The following is a 6,812-nucleotide window of genomic DNA, read 5'->3' as shown; positions in this document are numbered from 1 at the left end:
AAATTAAATATTCACTGTATTTTGTGATTATATGCTATATATTACATAAAGTTGTGTATATGAAAAAAATGAAATTGGATCCTTAACCCATATTATACTTAAGAATCATTTTTAGATAGATGATGGTGGATTTCTTTTAAAGATAGTAAAATCCAACAAAACAAAACAGAACAAAGCCAATCGAAACAAAGCACAAAGTTGGTACAGAACTTCAAAGCAAGATACTAGGAAAACAACAATAGCTACCATAGTATATCTTGTTATTTTCACGAAGTTGTCCATTCCATCAGGTATAGCAAAATCAAACCAAAAACAAAACAAAATAAAACCAATCAAAACAGAATACTGAATAAAGCAAAACAATCAGAACAAAGCAAAACAGTGAGAACAATTTTGGACTTCAAAGACAAGATAGAAAGAAATCCCCCATATTTGCTATATTGCATACTGTTGTCCTCCCAAGAGATACTGAGACTGCTGGCCCCAGGCCTGCAAAATCAACCAGACAATACAAGCATTTAGTTGCTTTATATACCTTAGTTGCTATCAACACAGCCTGTCCTCCAAGCCAGTGGGTTGCTATGGAAAGAGGGGGGGGGGTCGCTTGATTCTCAGCCCACACACCAGTAGACTCATGGGAAGCACTCACTTTTCTCTTTCTGCAAGCCACGTGGCTTGCACAGCTTACCAGAAAGGCTGGCTGGTTGGCTTCTTGCTTGATCTTCCCAGTCCCAGCATGGCTGTTTCTGGGAGGTGATAACTTTTCCAGGAAGCCCTGTGGCTGGCACGACTTGATTATGGTGGATTAAAAGTAAATATTTTAAATAGTTTAAGACTTTTGGAACAAAATTATGGTAAAAAAAAATTGTGCTCCAACAAAGCTTGTGTATCTCTCCCATGAATCAGAGCCGTTGCTGGGATAAGGTGGCCCAGTTTTGGAGTACATTTCTCATCCCCCTTTTCATGAATGGGTCCTTGTGATTAAGTTTTCATCAATGGAATGTGGACTGAAATGGTGTATATCAGTGCTTTTCAAACTACCCTGCGTAATAGGCTATTTCCCCAAATCTATCATGGACTGACACTCCTGTGAACTACAATAAAAATAAATTACTAAAGGGCCGGGGATTTAGCTCAGTTGCATAAATATCTGCCTGGTAAGTGCAAGATCATGAGTTTGATCCTGGAACAAACAAAAAAAAAAAAAATTAAATTAAATAATAAATAAATAAATAAATTACTAGAAAAAAGAAATTTAAAATGTAATTTCAAATTTAAACCTTTCCTTATTAGGAGACTCAATGAACAAGAAATTACTCTGTCAAAGTACTATATAAAAAGATTGCTGCAGGATTTGCTTGTAGAGAGATGGGACCCTGAGTCCTTTTTCCCAGCTTTATTCATGCTGGTACCAGGTGACAGGACTACAATACTGAATTATGTGTTTAGGGGCTATTTGTTATCTTTTCAGCTGCTAGTTTGCAGGGTATGTCCTTTTCTATGGGCACCACTGTCCCCATACACTTGAACTCCCGGATGTTCTCCCGTGATATAATTCAGTGGCATAGCACCTGTCTGGCAAGCATGAGGTCCTGAGTTCAATTACTGGTGCCCACCAAAAAATAAAAATAAATAAATAAATGAAAGATGAGGGGATCATCCCTAATACACAAGTCTCTAATCAGCTTGGGAGAAGTTTAGAAGGCGAGTTTCCTGGCGCAATTTGCTCAGCTGTAGCTTTAGAGTCTATTTCTTTGCTCCGCTTTCTCTGAGCTCTTTGGACAGCACGCTTTATGCAGTCTCCAAGTAATCTTTAGTCCCTTGGCCACCAGCTGTACCACGTCAGCAATGAATGCCAGCCCCTTGTCTGACCTTACGGTAATGAGGATTCCAAATGGGATGATATCTCTCAGTAGGGTTCAGGCCACCTCAGATACCTTTCCCATGTGAGGTGGTCGTGGTGGTGGTGGTAGAGGTGGCATACACAAAAACTAGCAAATCCCTGGATCAGAGTTGAGAAGCTCAGTAAAATCCACAACCACATTTTCAAATCTCTGATGCTTTATACCCCAGGAGCAGCGCTAGGCCCTGGACATGGGTTACCGCAGGCACACGTGCCACATTGTTCATGCACCACCCAGGCTATGCTGCAGAGCTGAGTCGTAGAGATCTCAACTCGGTGATCTCAAGAGCTATCCCTCTCCTATGGGTATCCTGATGAAACTTCCTGACAAAAACTGGACCCAGAGCCTTGGGAGGATTGCTACCCAACTGTCCACCATCCACCTGGGAGGTAACTTAAACTAAGCAATCTCATGTTTTGAGGAATCAGGGTTCCATTTTGTTAATGGACTGGAAAATGGCAAGGTGGCCAGAGTCGGTGACTCTGCTGTTCCCCTGGTGGCTGCCATCTTAGCTTACAGTTTCCCAGAGCAGCTGTAGTGTCTCTCCTTTAATGTCCCCAATTGTACACATCTGCCACCCTCTTAGGGCCCCATACACCATTCAAGAGTTCAAGGGTTTCCCTGCCATATTTTGTTATTTACCTCTAAGTTTATCAGGCCTTTTTCTTTGTATAGAGCCCCATGAACGTGAAAGGTGGTGAAGGCATACTTAAGAGTCTGTGTGTTTGTTGCCACATGTTCCTGCTGCCAATAAAGCACTCGGGTTAGTGCAAAAGGTTCCACTTTCAGTGCTGAGGTCCCTTTTGACAGAGACTTTTCCTTAATAATGGAATTCACGGTTTCCACAGAGGACCCTGTAAGATGTGCTCCTTCTTTTCATAAAACTGCCATCATCAGTAAAATACTTAGTGTCAGGGTCCTTGAGGGGATAATCCCTCAAGTCAGGTTGATTGGTAAATACCTCATTTATGACCTCAATGCAGTTATGGTCTGGCCGGCCTAACAGGCAGAATTGCTAGATTCAGGATCCAAGCTACTTCTGTGTGTGGGTTCTCACATAGTATCCCCTCATATTTGATCATATACATTATCTGCCATGAACTGTTGCCTTTCTGCCAAGCTACCCTGCCTTGGAACCAGCTGATTATGAACTGAAACCTTTACAAACTGTGAGCTAAGAAACCTTTTCTCCTTTAACTTTGGACATCAGATATTTTGTCTCAGCAACAAGAGAAAAGTAACTAAGACAGCATGTTTGAGTTCTAGATGTGTAAAGAAGGTTGCTTTGGCAGGGATGAGGACCGAGAGAGAGAAAGGGTTTGCAACAACCAGGTGTAGGATTGATACACTAACACTCATTCCCCCCCCTTGATTCTGGCCCTGTGGGTAATAGTAAATGGGTCCTTAAGTGTCTCTAAGTGGCATCTGTATGATACCTCAACAGGGCCTGAGAGTTAGGCTGCTAGAGGGGTTTTCTCAATGGGTTCCCACAGTCATGTGGGGAGTCAGAATGGGTGACTCAGCAGAGACCATCATCAGAGAGGTCTCAGATAATGGTGGGAGAGAGGCAACCCTGGGGGCTGGCTGGCTCTGGCTCAGCCTCTGTACTGGGGGTCACAGGTGGTGGTGGCAGTGATGGATACTGTAAGACATATGGAGGTGGGACTTCTGATTCCCTGGATAGAATTGGTTTGACTTTGGCTGACATTTGGCTGACATTGTTATCCTAGCCATCATCACTCTACAGTTCTCCTCAATACAAAATTTCAGCCAAGTTGGTGCCAACAGTTAATGTAAGGAAATTGAGAGTGGCTGGGTCCCTTTAACCTTGAACACTTGGTTAATTATCTCCTTATCAAGTGAGTCCTCAATAGACCATCCCACCCCAAACAACAGCCAACCAATTTCACAGAAAGTTCAGAGCTTTCTGGAGTCAGCTTAACACCAGAGTCACCAAAATATCCTTTTAAAAAATACTTTAACATACACTCTAGGGGATTTGGTTTACTCTGCTTTCCACTGATTTCCCCCACAGACAATTTTCACACATGAGAAAAGGCAAAGCAACGGGAAACAGTTTTATTGGAAGGGGCACATGCTCACTGTGCCTGTCTCTGGCCGCTCTCCTTGTGGAGACACTTCAGGCTCCTCCTAGCATCTGTGGAGCTTCCAGGGCCTATCCTCATCCTTAGCCATATGAAAGTCAACATGGAACCATGGATCAGGACTTAACACTCCCTTAGGCTCTATGGTCAGATCACCTTTCTGCTGTCCATCTCCTTCACACATGAACACACAAGGATTCTAACCTGCTGTTCAGTGCCCACTGCTTTGAGGCTGTTTAATTTCTTTCGGAACTGCTTAGACAACCCTGGTATTCCAGCTCCCAGCCCAGTTCCTGAGAGTTGTGGTTTCAGTTCAGTGAAACTTACTTGGGCAACTCTGGGAGGTGATCAGTCTCCCCTTCTGCCTCTTTAAATGGAACCTGGTTTTTATAAAATCTGGTGGGCACTGATCCCTGAACTGGTTCCTGGACTTCCCATTCTTTTGTGCATCTGGAGATCTCACCCTTGCACATTGAAAGGACCCAACCTTCCTTAGAGGTCAAATGGTCTGCTGGTGCCAGGCAAGGTCCCATCTTCCAGAGCTATGAGGTTCAGACTCCAGTGACAAAGGAGATGGAAATATACCATCTCTGAATACTGCCACAAGCTGGAAGCAGCTTCATTCATGCTGGCATGGATTCTGTGGATTTCTATCCAAAACCCGAGTGCCAAACATGGCACAACTGCACCCTTTTATATAATTTTTGGGTCCTTATTTCTCTTATATGGGCATACATTAACATTCTACAGGGGCTGGGGATTTAGCTCAGTGGCATAAGCGCCTACCTTGCAAGTGCAGAGTCGTGAGTTTGATCCCTTGTACCAATAAAACAACAACAAAAACATTCTACAGTCTGATTGGGTATGATTTATGTTACAGAGTGTTACATCAGAACAACACCAGTCCAGGTTGACATCACTATTTTGTAAAAAGTTCCCACCCTGATACGTTGGGAGGGGCCCTACCACTCTCTTCTCACTTCTATACATGAGACAGACAGCTCATCAGCCACTTGCACACTGGCAGGGACCTGCAGATCTCCCTTTGAATGCACTCCACTTCCAGGCCTGGCCCATGAAAAATCGCTCACATAATCTTGCACATTCTCTTTCCCTGTTTTTTACAGGGCACATGTCTGGAACAGAGTGTCCTTAGACACCAATGGGTGAAAATGACAGAGGCTTCATGTTCTGGGGCACCAAGGGATTGCTTGCAGAATTCTTCCACTGTATCCTATTGCGAATTGAACTTCATATGCAAGAATAAACTTCAGTAGTTTTAAGCCACAAATTACTAAAGGTTTACAGTTATATACTAGTATTAGCTTGACTTATGATGAAATACAGGGAAAATATATTAACCTTAAGACACAAAAGTCCCTATCAGAAAAGATGAAGATGGACAATGACAAAATTAACATTTTTTTATAAATTAGAAGCACAATAAATTACAGCACTTGCCCAGCATGTATAAGGTTTAGGATATACTCTCCAGCACCAACAAAACAAAACAAATTAAAGACAGTAAAGAAAGAAAGTATCACATTGAATAAGTTATCATACACATAAAACATCAAATTATTATTCAGAATATTCAGAATTCCTAAAACTTAATATGAAAAAGTCATATAATCCAATTGAGAAATAAACAAAATATAAACGTGGGCATTTCACAGCACAGGAAATATTAATAGAAAATAGAATTTCAAAAACCGCATACCACCTTCGTAATCAGATAAATGGATATTAATAAGATATTTAGACACTAAGTTTCTGATAGGGCTTAAGCAAGAACTCTCATACAATTTGAAAATATCTAGTAAAGTTGAACATTTGTAACTCTTGTCACCCAAAAATTCCTTGAACATAGAAATATATATTCTAGACTCCTGCAACATATAGAGTTGATATAATTAGCAAACAAACACAGTATGAGACTATGGTTTATATCTCCAATCCCAGAAATATCTATGTCCTTATATCTAACGGCTCAGGTGTTAAAAGCCTGGTCCCCACACCATGGTGCTATTAGAAGGTAGGTAGACCTTTTGGAGGTGGGGCCCAGAAGAAATTAGGTGATTGGAAACATGCATTTGAAGCAGACACTGGGCTCTCTTCCACTTTCTTTTCCTTTTGTTTCTTTGCTGCCATGAGGTGCATGGCTGTCTACCATGTTCCCACCATCATGTACTGCCTTGCCACACGCCCAAAACCAAGAGCCAACTAACTGTGGGCTGAAAAATCCTCTCACTGTTCAAGTTGACTATCTCATGTATTTTGTTACAGAGAAGTAAAGCTACTACATATGCCCAAATTGAAATTAAGGAAAACAGGTATACCTTTTGTCTTTAATTGATCTGAAATTCAAATTTAATTGATTCTCTTCTACTTTATTCCTACAAATAAGATACAAAACAGTAGCAGCAAACAGTAGCACTGTTTGTTTATTTTATTTTGAGTTTTTGAGACAGAGTCTTATATATAGTTTAAGTTGGCCTTGAAATCACTGTGTAGCCCAGGTTGGCCTCAAACTCATGGTGACCCTCCTGCCTCAACCCTCCCAGTGCTGTGATTACAGGTGTGTGTCACCAGGCCTGTCAAGCAGCACTGTTTATAATAGCAAAGTCTGGAATCCACCTAGATTTTCAGAGGAAACAATTGATAAACTGTAAGTTAGCAACAGAATATTAGGCCATATTGAAAATGAATTACAGCTATGAATAACAGTAACTCTTAAGAAATGTTAAGTTTAACAAGCAATTCTATTTTACTCTTCTCTCACTGCTGAGACAAAATACTCAAC

Source organism: Cavia porcellus, unplaced genomic scaffold (assembly GCF_034190915.1).
Source record: "Cavia porcellus strain 051 isolate PalLab524CR breed Dunkin Hartley unplaced genomic scaffold, mCavPor4.1 scaffold_31, whole genome shotgun sequence".
Classification (NCBI taxonomy): Eukaryota; Metazoa; Chordata; class Mammalia; order Rodentia; family Caviidae; genus Cavia; species Cavia porcellus.
The sequence above is the reverse complement of the archived record's forward strand: the minus strand, read 5'-3'. Positions refer to the sequence as shown.